Here is a 17423-nt window from a genome sequence, read left to right as displayed (position 1 = left end):
TGAAACCAGAAAGGAGGGGAGCCTCCTGCAGCATTGGTATCTCCTGGCCAGGCCAGGTCCCAGCCATGTGGGAAAATGCTTCTCTGTAGAGGGGGACAGTCCCCAGGAGGCAGCATCTCTCTGCCTTCCTGGAGTCAGAGTCTCAACTTACTAGAGCTGCCATTAGGACAGGTTACTTTACTTCTCTGAGCCTCTATTTCTTGGTCAATATAATGGAGATAATAATGGAGTCCACTAACAGGGTTGTTGTGAAAATCAAGTAAGATGTTGCATGATTATCACTTAGAAGAGGTTGGCATAAGGTAGGTGGTAAGAAACAGTAGCTTTTATTACTTTGTGTTTATTACAATCAGGGACTCTCAGAGGTGGAAATCTTAGCCTGAATAATCCATTTTAAGGAAAAGAAACCTGAAGTGTCAAGAGGGGCAGTGATGGCTCCGAGGTCTCACATAGCTAAGCTGGGGCATATCTGCGCCTAGAGCCAAGGTCTCCTGCTTCTCAGCCCCTTTGTCTCTTTCTCTTCCCCCTTCCCCCCAGTTATGACACCAGTCACTGTATCAACCATTTTATGTATGTGGTATCAGTTAATTCCCGTAAAAGGTAGGCAAAATTGATCCATCTTTCAGATACCGTGTCATTCAGAATGCTTCTATCCATCTTTTCATCAACTTCTTTAGAACTCTGCCCTCACCCCTCCCGTTTCCAGGAAGTCCTCCTGGATTAAACCGCCCCCAGAACTCTAGTCCATCTTAGACACCGTGTCCTCTCAGCGATTAGTGGACAGCATGATGTAGCAAGTATTTTGCAACCACCAATAATCAACACAAACATACGGGGGAAGAGGACAATGTTGGTCAAAGCGGGGTCTTGCAAATCATAACTAAAAAAAGTATTAAAAATAGTTTTATATTAGGGGTGTCTGGGTGGCACAGCTGTTTGAACATCTGATTCTGGATTCTGGCTCAGGTTGTGATCCCAGGGTCATTGGGATCCCGTGTTGGGCTCTGTGCTGTGCGTGGAGCCCACTTAAGATTCTCTCCCCTCTGCCTTTTCCCATATTGTGCTCACTCTCTCTATAAAAAAAAAATAATAAAATAAAATAAAAATACTTTTATAATAAACATAAAGTAATAGCCACCTGTTTTTTTGAGTATTTATTTTATGCCAGGCTGTTTTTCTGGGTGATTTGCAGGGAATATCTTTTTTTTTTTTTTAAGTTTATTTCTTCTTATATTGAGAGAGACAGAGAGAGAGAGCCTGGGAGAGGGGCAGAGACAGAGGGAGAGAGAGAATCCTAAGCAGGCTCCGTACTGTCAACTCAGAGCTCGGACCCATGAACCGTGAGACTACGATTGGGGCCAAAATTGAGAGTCAAGACGCTTAACGGACTGAGCTACCCAGGCGCACCTGACTTGCAGGGAATACATTTAAACATGCACTTATAGTATTCCAGCAAGCGAGGAGGAATACTCAGCAGCTTCCTTTCTTCCAGGGCTTTCCCTGGCTTTTGGCAGCTCACCCAAGGCAGTAGCAGCTCGTGGGCAGCCTCCACCATCAGGAGAGGTCTAGTCTCAGAGAAAGCCACAGAGCACCAGGATGGGGGACAAGGACTAGGCGGGGAACAAATACCCCAGTACATCGGGGGACAACCAAACACATTCACTGTGGTTTTAAACATGTTTCTGAGAGGAGAACTGCCTTGCCTGGTTTGGGTCTGATCCCCTCAGTTTCAGGGTTAGGCTGAGGGGAGCTCTCGAGGTCTAGGGTGTAAAGTCTAAGATTCTTTACATTCTCAGCCTGGTGGGAGAATCGCTCCCTCCTTTATCCCTAATCTCTCAGACCTGGTCAGTCTCCACTCCCTCCCCTGGCTCCTGACCCCGTCTCTCCTAGACGAGCACACTTTGTTGCAATTTCCCTCAATAAACCCCGTGGTGTTATACATCTGGACTGCTGCACATTTCCTTCCCGGCCTCCAACTCTCCTCCCTCATCCCCCGCTTGCTGTCTGAGGACATTCCTGGGGAATTAAATAAATATTCCACTTGGGCCTGTCTCCCTGGATGAAATTGTGGACTCCTCAAAACAGAGACTGGGATTCAGTCTTAATTATTTATAAAAATAGGCTTCAGGTCTATGGGCCACAGTTTGCTGATTTTTTAAAATATTGTATTAAAATATTATTTATCTTGGGGTGCCTGGGTGGCTCACTCAGTTAAGCATCCAACTCTTTACTTCGGCTCAGGTCGTGATCTCACGGTTTGTTAGTTCGAGCCCCTGAGTCAGGCTCTGGGCTGACAGGGCGGAACCTGCTTGGGATTCCCTCTCTCCCTCTCTCTCTGCCCCTTCCCCTGTGTGCAGAGACTTGCATTCTCTCTCTCTCTCTCTCTCAAAATAAATAAATAAATACACATTAAAAAAACATTATTTATCATGATCACTGAATTTTTTTTGGCAGAATCCTCTTAGGTTTTTGTTGGTTTTTTTTTCCTCTTAGGTTTTTGTACTCAAAACAAATGCCCCAGTCTCCTCACACTATTCCCTGGTTTGTTTGTTTGTTTCCCAGAGCCCCAGAATACTACCTAGAGGTTTGATGAATGAATGAATGAATGAATGAAATGGAAAAGCTACTAGACTGGGAATTGAGAGCTTTGAGGTCCAGGCTCGGCCACAAATTATGTGATCTAGGCATATCCCTCAACTCTGTAGACCTCAGTTTTCTCCACTGTAATGTACATGTCGTATTCGATGATCTTGAAGGATTTTTTTCTGCACTCAAGAAATATTCACAGATAAAATTACGGATCAGACATAACGAGATGGACATGGCCTAGTTCCTTGCTCTGGAGGTACTCACACTTGAATGAATTTAGTAAATCTCTGAGCAGTAGGTTTTCCCCCTGGAAAATGGAGTGATATTTGCCTAGGAAGCTCAAAGAAGGGAAAACAAGCATTCTGCGTTGTATTACTCCACACCCTCTCAAACCTCAAACCCCCACTTTTCTATAAACCAGTCAACACAAATACTAACATTACACCCTTATATTGGGCTCTAGGGAGCAGCTGAGCCCCAAGATTGCAATCCCACCTGGCCACTTACTGACTGTGTGTCCTTGGGCAAGATACTAGACCTCACAGGGCCTCCATTTCCTCATCTGATGAGTGAGAATGACAGTCAAGGGTTTTCCCACCTCACAGCACTGTCAGGAAAGCGACTGGAGATTGCCACTGTGGGTGCATTGAAAACTGACAAGTACCATAGTTGGAAGCCGTATGTGGACTCCTGCCCCTGTGAAGTTTTAGGTTCTCCTTTCTCCCTGCGTTGCACCTGCTCTCGGAAAAAGGAACAGAAACTACGTTTTACTGACGTGGGAAGTGATCCCTGCCAGGGGAAGCTTAACTTTTCATTGGCACGGAAGCCTTAAAGAAAAGCAAGTGAGGTGGAATCTCAGGTGCTGGGGAGGAGGAGGAGACTTTGGGGGTGGGAGAGCTTTTCTGAGTCATTGATAGCAGCACATCCAATAAACAATGTCGTGGATAGTGCTTCCAAAAGCTCTGGCCACTCTTCCTCGCTGGGTCATTTCTTAGAGAATCTTGGGGTAGAGCAATTCACTTCGCCTTGGGCCTCAGTTTCCTCCCGCACGAAATGAGAGTTGGTCAAGCTACCCGCCAAAGCCCCCTGCATCTTTGAGATTTGAATAGTGCTTTGGAAAGGCAAGAAGGGGAAAGACGAGTATTTCGTTCTCCTTTGCCCTTCTCAGGTAACCTTTCTGCTCCCTTCCCTCACACATGAGGCCTCAGCCTTACCTGGCAGCCCAGGGTAGGGCTCTGGGCAGGCCCAGGATGGATTCAGGAGCACGTGGGTGTCCCGGCCTAAGAGACTGGCCGGTAAAGGTAAGCGCTCCGCCCCTGCCCCTCTGGGCGAAGGGGAGCCCAGCTCCTCTCAGGCGCATCCTCTGCTCGCCCCACCCCCGGAGCCGCCCTGGCTGGGTGCCCATTGCGCAACTGCGGCCCCGGGAATGCAGCCTGGCCAGTTCCCATGGGGCTCCCAGCTCAGGGTGGGACCCCCTCCTTGACAGGGCGATCAGAATCACACTGCAAAATATTAATTACTGCTGCTTCCAAAGCCTCACCACTGACGGGTGCCAGGCCCTGCCCAGGAAGTCCAAATAATCAGCATCATTGGCATTTTAGTCACCCCCGGTGGAGAGATGGGCCACATGACCCCCACCTGCTTCTTAGGTGAGAGCCACTTCCTGGAACCCAGCCTGAGACCCACAGTACAAGTGCCCTGGAAGTTGGCAGGAGGGGGGCGGTGAGTATGGGAGAGAGGGAGAATAGGAAACTCTGGAGGATGAAAGGAAGAAGAAAAACTTACTGTCCAAGCAAATTTATACGTGATTCTCCTCATTTTTCAGAAGAGGTTGAGAGATGTAAGCAAATTGCCCCAAGTCCCAAGGTGGCAAGAGGCAGAGCTTGGGCACTTTCCACTACACTAATGGCAGGTAATTTCACAGGCACGATTAACTACCTGGTCTAATCAGTGGTTGAGCATATTGGGAACGTGAGAAAGCAGTGGGCAGGCCAGCAGTGTCAAGGTGACAGTGGGACTGTGGGACTCATACTCTTGGTAGCAGTGAAAATGTCTGGTCAAAACACAATGAGGTGCCATGAACCCCCTGACCTGCATCAGAATGGTGGGGATTTTGAGAGACAGACTCCTAAGTTTCTTGGAGCAAATTGCTTAATTGATGTCAGTCAAGCATCAGTTAGTATTCCAGAGAAGCATCCCAGAATCAGAAGCGGTTTTTGAAAACACACTCATAATTTATAAATGCATGCCACTCCCTTCTTCTCCCCCTTCCCCAAGCAGTGGGAGCCACATTTGGGGAATAATTCTATCCACTCCACAGGCTATTTTGCCATTCTTACGAACGATGATTACAGAAAGTCTTTAACAACATAAGGAAATACATACACTATGAGGGCGGAGGCACAACCGTGCACACGGGATGATCACAGCTGTTTGAAAGGGCAAAAGGGAAGAAAGAACGAAAGAACCCAAACCAATATATACAAAACAGATTGGGAGGAAACACCAAAATGTTGACAGCGGTTTTCTGTGGGTCGTAGGTGATTTCCTTTTCTTCCACTTTTCAGTAGTTTTCAACTTTTCTATCTATGGCCTATATTACTTTACAGTAGAAACTATCCCTACTTTAAAAGAGAGAAAGTGGATGCTGATGATGTTGAAGATGATAATAATTGCAACAACAACAATAATAGTAAACCAGCATTTCCTGGGTATCAGGCAGTGTCCTAAGCACTTTACTTGCTTTTTAAAAAAAATCCCCATAGCAGGGGTGCCTGGGTGGCTCAGTCGGTTAAGTGTCTGACCTCGGCTCAGGTCATGATCTCATGGTTCACGAGTTTGAGCCCCACTCAGGGTCTCTGCTGTCAGCACAGAGCCTGCTTGGGATCCTTTATGGCCCTCTCTCTCTGCCTCTCACCTGCTCGTGCTCTCTGTCTCTCAAAAATAAATAAATGTTTAAAAAAGATCCTCATAGCAATCTTGTGAAGTGGACATTATTAATGTATCTATTTTACAAAGGCTCTGAGCTATTAGGGGGTGTCCTGGACATTGAGTTTTTGGCTGTCCCAGATCCAAAGGTCCCTGGCTAGCATACAAGACTTGCCCTTATGTGTTAGCTTGAAAGAAGGGAGCACCCCCCCACCCCCCGCTTTTACCCCTGAGGTCCAGGAGCAAATCCTCCTACCTCAAGCTGGCAGTAGGTTTGGGTGCAGGACCAAGGGGGCAGCAAGTTGGATGCTCCTGCCTGAGGCCTGGGCCCTGGGTCTCTGAGTGCTGAAGGGTCAGAACTCCAATTGCTGTGATACCTGGTTGCAGTGGCCTCAACATCCTGATTAGACATTTCTTGGCCAAGAGACCGTTTTGTGCTTCCTGCTCCTCTGTGCCTTGGGCGGGGGGGGGGGGGGGGGGGCTTCATTTCTTTTCCGTCTTTTCCTAAGACGAGCCCCTCTTGAACTCCAAAAGCAATTCTGTTGCATTTGATTCATTTCTTTGTTTAAAATAGTCGGGGTCTGCTTCTGTGGCTTGTTACCAAAAGCACTAACTGATTTCCAGTGATTTTCCAGCAGTTCCAGAGCAAATGGTGGAAGCAGGGCTCCCATCCGCATCTGTCCACCCAGAGCCCAAGCAGCTTAACCAATCCTTTTGTGCTACCCACTCTTCCCCGGAGTATGACAAACATTTCTTGAACTTCTGGAAAACAAACCAGAAACATCGTTTTGAAAATTTTCTCAGAAATTAGGGACCCACCACCCACTTTACTGCCATGGGAGCCTGGCAGGCCATCCCTGAAGGGCCGGAAGCTCAAGGCAAAAGCCAGGTCAGGGAGGAGTCAACCCAGGGCTCCAGTGACCGCAGTGCAATGGGATCTGGGGAGGAGAGGAAGCAGAGGCGTTTCGGGCCTCACCGGCACTTCCTGACTGATGCCAGAGAACTGACTCAGCATAGGGTCTCCTCCCCCAGAAACTTTTGAACTTTGGAATCTGGGAGAAGAACCCCAGGTTTGATCCCCAGGGGACCCATGGCAGGTCGTGATTGTTTACACGTCCACTGTAAATTTCTAGAGGACAAGCACTGAACCTTTTCCCCCTGAGTCCCTCAAGTCTGGCACATCAGTATTATTGGAATGAATGAGAGAACGAATGAATGAAGGACTCTTCCCATCCCCATGCCATGCAGTGGGAAACCTTAAACCCTGGAACTTTTCCAAGGCATCTTGGCAAAATAGAACCACCACAGGCTTTGGAATGGACAAATCTTGTTTCAAACCGTGGCTCTCTTACAAGCAAATTCTTCCTTAACCTCTTTGAAACTTCCATTTCCTCATCTGCAGCATGGGGATAGTATCTAAACTCTCACTCCAAGTGATTGGGAAGACAGAAAAAGTGGTTGGGACACAGTAGAAACCTCAGTCGATCCTAGCTTGCTTCCTCCTCCCGACACCCTATTCTGACTTACTTCCTTCTTCCTATCCCTCACCTGCATAAATATTCGACAGTAAGGGACAGGTTAAACAAACTGTGGCATCCCAATAAGAAAAAAATGTTAGGCAGTCAATAAAAATGTTGTTTAATAAATAATTTTTAATGGAACAGAAGATGCCCAGGCATGCATGTGAAGTGAAGAAAAGGCTAAATTATTTCTACAGTATGACCTCAGCCATGTGAAAATGAGCATGTCTATGCATGCTTGTACATGAAAGAGGCAATTTCTGGAAGGAAGGATATGCAAGAACTCTTAACAGTAGTTTCCTCTTGGGTGGGAATAGAAAGTTGGGTTGGACTTTCACTTTTCACTTTATAACCTTCTGTCCTATCTTATACATATGAAAAAAAGAGAGAGAGAATATATAATCTTATGATATATATTAAGAATTTACCATGAGTATGTATTAGTCTGTAAACCAAAACCCAAAACACAGAAAAAATAAAAAAGGGAATATAACAAGATTTCAACAGTGGCTATTTGGGAAGCTGTGGAATTATGGAATTAATAAGACAATTTTCTCCTTTATATTTTTCTGTATTTTCCAAGTGTTGTATGATGAGCTTATAGCTCTTCTATAATCAGAATTAAGGCAAATGTCACTTGGAGAACTCCTCTGGGATAGGAAGGAGGGGGAGGAGAAGCAGGTGACTGTGACCAAAGGGCCAAGGGAGCCCAACGTGGAACTGGGCAGAAGCAGTTGTATTTTTGGAGCCCTGTGGTTCCTGCTGAGTCAACTAACTAGTTGTTTGGCCCCAGCCTGCCAGTGGAAGCAGGAAATGCTCCCACTCCTGCCCTCGTTCACTCTTAGTCACCCTCTGGGAAAGCAGGGTAGAGGTGGGGGCAGGAGGGTGGTTGGGAGTCGCCATCTGCCCCTCTGCAGCCTTCTAGGCAGAGAAGTCATGGGAGGGAGTCTAAGAGCTAGGCACCCTATCCACCTGGCATGGTCACCTTGGGGGTAGACAGCAGCTGGGAGTGAGCAGTAAGGGGTGGCAGAGCGGTGCTGGGAAAATGCCCCTCCGGCCCTTGGCAGACAGCCCTGCATCCCCCTGTGGAGCTGCTGTGAAAATTAATTACCATTTGTCCAGGGCTTTGAGATTGCCCAGATGAAAGACACACAGAGGAGTGTCATGATGAATACGTGTTTACAGCACGGACTTTCATCCCAAACATCCATCCTGACAGTCACGTGTCCCACTCCTAACCTCCCCCTGCACCGACATCCTCAAAGCACCAGAAGTTGAACATCAATATCAAATGCTGCTGACGGGGAAGAGGGAAGGGCGGGGGACCGCTGGCTCCCCATCACCCTGCTTTTTAGCCCCATCCCCGGTAGGTTAAAAGGAGGAAATTATGACAAAATTGAGGACAGTGAGGTGAGAAGACTTGGAGAGGGGTGGTGGATTACTTTATCCCAGAAACCAGGACTCTGCCGGTCTTATGGATGGAGGGATGGGAGGAATTTGAGAACCCTCTGGCTCAGGGCAGACAGTGCCAAGTAGGTTCATCCCTGGATGGCTTTCATTCCGACTTCTAATTTCGCTAGCAAACTGAATGACTTCCTGTTGATTGATTCTGAACACTTGACCACGGTGAATCCTGTCATCTCCTGGCTCTGGGAACTTGGGTGGGAAATTCTTTGGTTTTCTGGATTCTTCTTATTCTGTCTTTCCCTCTGCATGTTTATGCAAGATAATTGATCCGTAGAGCTACTTAATGTGTTTCTGGGCAGGTTTACCAGAGCAAATCCAATGGAGAAAGGATCATGCAAGGGCGAGCGCCTCCCTCAGGGAGACTGCGTTCTTCTTGGAGAGTTGGACCGTCCCTTACTTATGAGACATTTAAACAATGTAGAAGATCAGACAGACAGAGAAAAAGGCTGAGCTCCAAGAAGAGTAGGACCATTATAGACTAGAGAATTTAGGAGAGAAGACTTTCTTACGACTGAAGTAGGAAGATGTAAAGGCACATAGCCTCAATGGAGACAGTGAAGAGGTGGTTGAGGCCAGAATGGAAGGTTCACATGAGGACGGGGACAAGGGAGGGACAGGCAGATGGGCTGGCTGAGTGAGATTGTGAAGGCCCTTGAATGCCCAGCTAAAGAATGGGGATTCTGTCCAGAGGGCAATGAAAACCACTGAATGTTTCTGAGCCAGAGAATGATACGATGCAGAATTTGAGAAGAGATTAAAATATTTTCATCGAGAGGCGAATTTTAACATCTCTGAGTCAGCAATGCTACCATGAAATTCACCATTTTCCTCCTCAGTCCAGCCCCTTACTTCTATTTCAGCTAATGACACGTAAGCCCAAATGTCACCTCCCTTGGTTGCTCTCTGATACACACCCAGTGTTATTTTCTTCATAGCACTTATCACCTTTGGAAATAATCTTGTTTGTGTACTTGTTTACTTCCTTTTTCTCTAGTTGTCCATAGAATGTAAGCAAAATGGGGTAGGTGGGGCACTGTCACCTATTTTGTTTGCTGCTCCATCTTCAACACCTAGGACCGTACTGGGCTGGTGGCAGATGCTCAATGTGTATTTGTGGAATAAATGAACAATGTGTACTTGTGTATTTGTAGATTGATAAATGGACAAATGGTGCCACCATTTTCCCAGCCACCCTGGTCCCAAACCTCATGGTGATTCTTGACTCGTGCTTCCTCCTCTGCAGAACCCAGCTGTTCATTCTTATATCTATGAATATTATCTCTGCATCTCTCCCTGTCCTCTTCTTCCCCCTTTGTATTTTAGACCTTGATCCTCTTAAACAATTTTAAGCTCCTTAAAGGCAGAGTCTCTTCTTTATTATTTCCCCATGGTGCTCAGTACAGGACCTGGGCAATGACAGTTCCCACTGATCCAGACTTTATAGTTTTCCAAGGGCTTTTCACATGATCCTAGTATACCTAGGACTTGAACGCCCGTTCTTATCTCGACACTACACACTTACTCCATTATTATACTAATTATGCATAATTGTTGATGAATGAATGAGTGAATGAATGCTGGAAGTGCCCAAGATTGATCGTAGAAGGAGAAACTGGAAGTAGGAAGGCCTTTTGGGGAAAATGTTAGTCCATATGGACATGAGAGAAAAGGAGAGTGAATGAAGGGGGTGCGGTGGGGGGGACAGCCAAAAAGCTGGGTCTAGAGAAGGCTGATTCCTTGATTACTCTGTCTGTGTATCAAGTACCTCATTCCCCTTGTCTTGTTACTTAAGACAGAAAGATATGTAATCAACACAGGAGAAGACACCAGAGGCAAAGTTAAAGGGATGAGAAGATTCTGAATCCAAAGGAGACATTATTCATTGGTTTGTGAGCTACTGTGTTTATAAGCAATAAGTATTAAAAGTATAAGCAATTCCACTGGACAGAAATTGCAAAGGACAAAAACATATAATGAAAAAATACAATGGAAATCACTGGTTTTTCCCCCATCCAGAAGAAGTCATTCTAACCTTTTCATGTACATCCTTTTGAACTATAAAAATTTAAAACTTAATATAAACATACATACATCTCTTTCTGCCCTTCCTCCCCTCAATAAATAAATATTAAAAAAAAAAAGATTTTGTCCCTCTTCCCGGCTCACACTCTCTCTCTCTCTCTCTCTCTCTCTCAAATAAAATTAAGGGGTGCCTGGGTGGCTCAGTCGGTTGGGCGGCTGACTTTGGCTCAGGTCATGATCTCGCAGCTCGTGGGTTTGAGCCGGGCTCTGTGCTGACAGCTCAGAGCCTGGAGCCTGCTTCGGATTCTCTGTCTCCCTCTCTCTCTGCACCCCCTTGCTCACACTCTGTCTCTGTCTCTGTCTCTCTCTCAAAAATAAACATTAAAATTTTTTTAATAAAATTAAAAATAAAACTAATTAATTAACGTGCATATGGGACACCTGGGTGGCTCAGTCAGTTAAGAGTCCGACTTCTGCTCAGGTCATGAACTCACAGTTTGTGGGTTTGAGCCCTGCATCGGGCTCTGTGCTGACAGCTCAGAGCCTGGAGCCTGCTTCGGAATCTGTGTCTCCCTTTCTCTCTGCCCCTCCTCTGCTCACGTTCTGTCTCTCTCTCAAAATAATAAATAAACATTAAAATATATATATATATATGTGTGTGTGTGCATACACTTATATTTATATATTTATTTAATATAAATCTAATGTATTATACATGTTTATGTATTTTATTGTATATATTGAATATACAGTATATGTATTCTATATATGTAAGTAGACACACACATTTGTTTTTGTAATAAAATGGGATACATACAGTTTTGTAACCTGCTTTTTGTTCACTTAATAATACGTAGTGAACACAAAGGAAATTTTATAAGCCCAAAGGGCAGTTTGAAAAGATAACCTCTGGGATAAACAGGAAGCCAGAGAAGAGATATGAGCATAAAGTGAGTGGCTAAGCTCTGTGGTTTTGATAAATATTACCAAAGCAAATAAATCTTAGATGTCTTGTCAAGTTAGGTAATTATTAGCTCTCTATCGGCAAGGTCACTAATTCAAAGACTCACAGGATGTTGGTCTTAAAGAAGCCTTTGAGATGATCTAATTCCATCCCCTTGACTTAGGTATTGAGAAACTACAAACCCAGAGACATTAACTAACATGTTATGACTGGTGAGCCATGGAGCTGGAATGAGAGCAAAGTGTGCTGGCTCCCAGTCCGGTGCTCTCTCCACTAACCCACACCAATCAACACGCTTTGTGGTCTTCAGTCACAGGTCCTGATGTACAGAAAGGAACAGGGAGACATGGGGCCCCAAACCGAGAGGTTTTCCAAGTGTACAATATCAGTGGAACTGTGTGTGTTAAGAGGGTGGCAAAATGTCCCTGGGCAGGTCACTGGGGAAGCAGGGAACTCAGTACTTAAGAGTGGTTGGCTCTGATGTCTGACCACCAAGACACCAAACAAGTCTTGTTTCCCTTATAGATCTTGCTGTATGATTTTGGGCAATTTACTTAAACCTTCTTGCCTCCATTTTCTCATCTGTAAAAGGAGAGTCATAGGGGCGCCTGGGTGGCTCAGCTGGTTAAGCATCCAACTCTTTTCTTCGGCTCTGGTCATGATCTTACAGCTCGTGAGTTCAAGCCCTGTGTCGGGCTCTGTGCTGACAGCTCGGAGCCTGGAGCCTGCTTCAATTCTGTGTCTTCCTCTCACTCTGCCCCTCCCCTATTCATGCTCTGTCTCTCCTTCTCCTTCAAAAATAAGTAAACGTTAAAAAAATTTTTTTAAGGGAATAATAGCAGTATCTACCTCATCAAATTGCAGTGAGAATGAAGAGGTAATGCACACAAAGGATTTAGCAGGGTGTTTGTCATATAGAAAAAGCTCAATAAATGTGAGCCATCATGATTATGAATGCTGTGGCATTGAAGGTCAATGCCCTTGAAAACTTTAAATTTTTTTAAAAGTTTATTTATTTATTTATTCATTTATTTATTTATTTAGAGAGCATGAGCAGGGGAGGGGCAGAGAGAGAGGGAGAGAGAGAATCCCAAGGAGGCTCTGTGCTGTCAGTGCAGAGCCTTAGGCGGGGCTTGATCCCAGGAACCATGGGATCATGACCTGAGCCAAAATCAACAAACACTCAAGTGACTGAGCCACCCAGGTGCCCCCCTGTAAACACAGCATATCACAGCTGTCCTTGACTATTGACATCTGTAGGGAAAAGGAACTTAGAAGCTCAACTATGGAGCTATGTGAGCCCTGTCCACTATGAGGACAGTAACCAAGAGAGACCATCCTCCAAAGGAGGCCATGTGGCCTGCAGTAGAGCTGTAGGCAGCTGGGGACTCTGGGCCTTTCTGGTATTCTCACTGGAAGTCACCCTCAAGATACAGCAGCGAGGCCACCCTCACACTTCCTGGGCTACCCAAGTATACAAATCAAGGATCTAAAATTTTTTTCCTCATTTCCTTATTTAAAAAAGAAGCAACTATTTAAAGCGGAAAGAATCACAAGTTATTGTAAGACTTATAACTTATGTAGAACTAAAATCACTACGTGAGTAGAAAGACTAGGGAGGGGGACATGTAAATAAATTATTATAAGTTCTTTCACTACATGCAAAGCAATAGTACCTTTTGAAGGTAATGATACATTAAAGGTGTATCTTTTAAGCCTTAGCACAACCATTAGCAACAACCAAGTAAGCATAATCCATAAGCCAACAGTAGAGAAAATGTGAAGTTATAGAAAATACTCAATTTGTTGAAAAGAAGTCAGGAAAAGAGGAAAACAGGTACAAAGAACAGAGGGGACAAATAAAACGCTAATAGCAAAATGGTAGATTCAAACTCAACATCTCAATAATTACCTTAAAGGTAATTTAAAAGAGATAGATTGGGTAAAGAAAGCAAGTCCCCACTCTATGCTGTGTACAAGAAAACAAATATAAATATAAACACACAGATAGGTTAAAGGTAAAATAAAAAGATGCACCATGGTAACACTAATCAAAAGAAAGCTGGAGTAGCGATATTAATATCAGGCAATATAGACTACAGAACAAAGAATATCACCAGGGATAAGGACACACCAGACCTGAGTGTTGCCACACCCTAACGGAGCTTCAGAAAACATTAAACAAAAACTGATGGAACCGAAAGGGGAAGCAGGTAAATTCCAACTGTAGGTGAGGACTTCACACTCTTTTTTCAGAAATTGATAAAAGAGTAGATAGACTGTTAGTAAGGAGAGAGAGGACTTGAACCGCACTATTAATCAACTCGGCCTGACCTTTCATAACACCACCCCCAAACAGCAGAACACACATTTGTTTTCCAGGTGCATGTGAAACATTCACTCAGAGCGGACCATATCTGGGGCCCTAAAATCAGTCTTAATAAATTTAAAAGCTCAGGGGTGCCTGGGTGGCTCAGTTGGTAGAACACTCAACTCTTGATCTCAGGGTTGTGAGTTTAAGCCCCACATTGGGCATGGAGCCTACTTAAAAAAAAAAAAAATTAAGGAATCAAAATCATGCAAAGTATGTTCCATGACCACCACAGAATTAAACTAGAAATCAATAGGGGCACCTGGGTGGCCCAGTCAGTTGAGCATCCAACTCCTGATTTCAGCTCAGGTCATGATCTGGGGGTCATGGGTTTGATGCCCAAGTCAGGCCCAGTCATGGGGTCTGGTTGGGATTCTCTCTCTGCCCCTCTCCCCAGCTCATGCTCTCTCTCTTAAATAAAAAGTAAATAAAATGAAATAAAAGTAGAAATCAACAACGGAATGATATATAGAAACTCTTCCAAATTTTGGAAATTAACTAAATAGATAAAAAAGTAATTATAAGAGAAATTAGAATATGGTTTGAACTGAATGAGAGTGGAACCACAACCTATCAAAATTTGTAGGGTGTTTACAGGAAAATCCATGGATTTAAATGCTTATATTAGTAAAGAAGAAAGTTCAGGGGCACCTGAGTGGCTCAGTCAATTGAGCATCCAACTCTTTAAAAAAATTTTTTTTTAAGTTTATTTATTCCGAGAGAGAGAGAGAGAGAGAGAGCACTAAGCAAGGGAGGGACAGAGAGAGGGAGAGAGAGAGAGACTCCCAAGCAGGCTCCACAATGGCAGCACAGAGTCAATGTGAAACTCAAACTCATGAATGGTGAGATCATGACCTGAGTCAAAACCAAGAGTTGGACGCTTAACTGCCTGAGCCATCCAGGAGCCCCTAGCATCCAACTCTTGATTTCAGCTCAGGTCATGATCCCAGAGTCATAGGATTGAGCCCCACGTGGGGCTCCACCCTGGGCATGGGGCCTGCTTGGGATTCTCTCTCTCTTCCATCTGCCTGTCTCCTCTTCTAACTCTCTCTCTCTCTCTCTCTCTCTGTCTCTCTCTCAAAAAAAAAATTTTTTTTTAGAAAAGAAGAAAGTATAAAATCAATGAGAGATTATCACCTTAAGAAAGTAGAAAAGGAAGAGCAAATTGAACCCAAAGTAAATGAGAGGAGGGAAAAATAAATATAAGAGAGATAAACAATGAAATAGAAAATGGACAAATCATACATAAAAATCATTAACACCAAAAGCTAATTATTTGGAAAATATGAATAACATTGATATATTTCTAACCAGACTTATCTGGAAAAACAAAAACAAGGAAAGACAAAAGAAAACTTCAGTCTCCAATGATTTCACTGGTAAGTTCCACCAAATATTTAAGGCAGAAATAATGCCAATTCTATACAACCTCTTACAGAAGTTGGAAGAGGAAGGAACTCTTCCTAAATCATTTTACAAGAGCAGAATTATCCTGATACAAAAACTAGACAAATATAAGACTATATACCTCCCTCATAAACATAGGTACAAAAATCTATAACGAAATATAGCAACTCAAACCCAGCAATATATAAGAAAGATAACATGTCATGGTAAAGTGGGGTGTATCCCAGAAATGCAAGGTTTGATCCGCATTCAAAAATCTATCCATGTAGGGGAGCCTGGCTAGCTCAGTTGGTGGAGCATGTGAGTCCTGATCTTGGGGGTCTTGAGTTCAAGCCTCATGTTAGGTGTAGAGATTATTTAAATAAAAATCTTTTTTCTAATTAAAAAAAATCTTTGTTCATATTTGAGAGAGAAAGAGACAGAGTGCAAGTGGGGGAGGAACAGAGAAAGAGGGAGATACAGAATCCAAAGCAGACTCCAGGCTCTGAGCTGTCAACACAGAGCCTAACACGGGGCTCAAACCCACAAACTGCGAGTTCATGACCTGAGCTGAAGTCAGATGCTTAACCAACTGAGCCACCCAGGCTCCCTGTAAATAAAATCTTAAAAAAAAAAATCAATCCATGAAATGAAATTAGGCTAAGAACTCCATTTACAAAGGCATAAAAAAACACTTATGGATACATTTAATGACAGAAGTGCAAGACTTACACTAAAAACTTACAAAACCGTTGAAATAAAAAAAAGATCTAAAGAAATGGGAACATGCCCGACGTTTACGGACCAGAAGACTTAACATTGTTATGATGGCAATACTCCCCAAATTGACCTACACATTCAACACACACTCTATCAAAATCCTAGCTGATTTTTTGGTGGAGACTGACAAGCTACTACTAAAATTCACGTAAAAATTCAAAAGATCCAGAATAACTAAAACAATCTTGAAAAAGAAGAACAAAGAGTTGAAAGACTCACTCTTCTCAATTTCAAAATATACTTCAAAATGAAAGTCATCAAGAGAGTGTGGTACTGGTATAAGGATAGATATATAGGTCAGTGGAATATATAACTAATTTTTAAACCTCAATAATAAAACATATAACTCATTTAAAGAAAATTTTCAATAGATACTTTACTAAAGCAGATCTATGAATGGCCAGTAAATACATGAATTCTCAACATCATTAGTAATTATAGAAATACGAACCCTTCCTGGAGACTTGGGGTTTAAGCAGTGACATTTGTGAAGTGTCAGTGACATTGTCACTCAGTGACATCGATGAAAAGATAGAACAAAATGCTACAAGCATAGAACATTGCATTAAGGAAATACAATCTGAAGTTAACAAGCAGTGTCCAGAGATGCAGCTGCAAACGACAACTGACTGTTTTGAGTGGCTAGATAACTATAATTGTAATTCATCCAAGTCACCTTCCGTTCCCCATGGAGATTTGATGAAATTTCTCAAAACACTGCAAGATTCGTTGAAGAGTGAACTGAATCAAGAAGAAGTGATCCTGGATTCACTTTGGGATCTCTCCTGCCAGAGCAGCACTTCATTCCCGGCAACTCTAAGTGGAGCATCTTTCCATTTCCTCTCTGGAACTTCTCTTCATTCTGTTGAAGATGATTCCTCCATGGATGCACAGTCCGTCTGGGATAACATAAGACTGCATCTTTGATGCTTCTCAATGAACAAATTACAAAGCCATAATGAAATCATCAATTCACAGCACAAAATTTGGTTGAAAAAGCAGTGCATACAACAACATTTGTTTCTTTATCCAGAATCGGAAGTTATAATCAAGTACCAAAGCATACAGAATAAACTGTTGGCTGAGCTCCTGCAGAACTGTTTTCCTGCTTATAGCAGAGAATCGAATTTAGACATAATGGCTCATGGATACCAAAGTACAATGCTTAAGTTATACTCAATGATAAAAGAGGATTTTAACACACTACATGAAGTTTTAGCTCCCACCTCAACGGTGAAATTCATTAAAGAAACTTTCCTGGATACTGTTGCAGAAGAAATGGCAAAGTTTCTTGAAAATTTTTGTGAGCTGCAGTTCAAAGAAAGTGCTGTCCGTGTGATTAAAACAAATCAAGAACTCCAGCAGGCTTAGAGGAGCAGTGCATGCTCTGGGTTAG

General features: G+C 43.6%; 1 pseudogene; it reads left to right on the top strand.

Moving 5' to 3' along the window:
• The first annotated feature begins 264 nt into the window (after nucleotides 1–264).
• Nucleotides 265–17423, top strand: LOC124506335 (uncharacterized protein KIAA0825-like; annotated as a pseudogene).

The sequence above is a fragment of the Lynx rufus genome, unplaced genomic scaffold (genome assembly GCF_022079265.1).
Source record: "Lynx rufus isolate CCGP_SWC_20201006 ecotype Redwood Valley unplaced genomic scaffold, mLynRuf1.p SCAF_11, whole genome shotgun sequence".
NCBI lineage: Eukaryota > Metazoa > Chordata > Mammalia > Carnivora > Felidae > Lynx > Lynx rufus.
The sequence above is the reverse complement of the archived record's forward strand: the minus strand, read 5'-3'. Positions and strand labels throughout refer to the sequence as shown.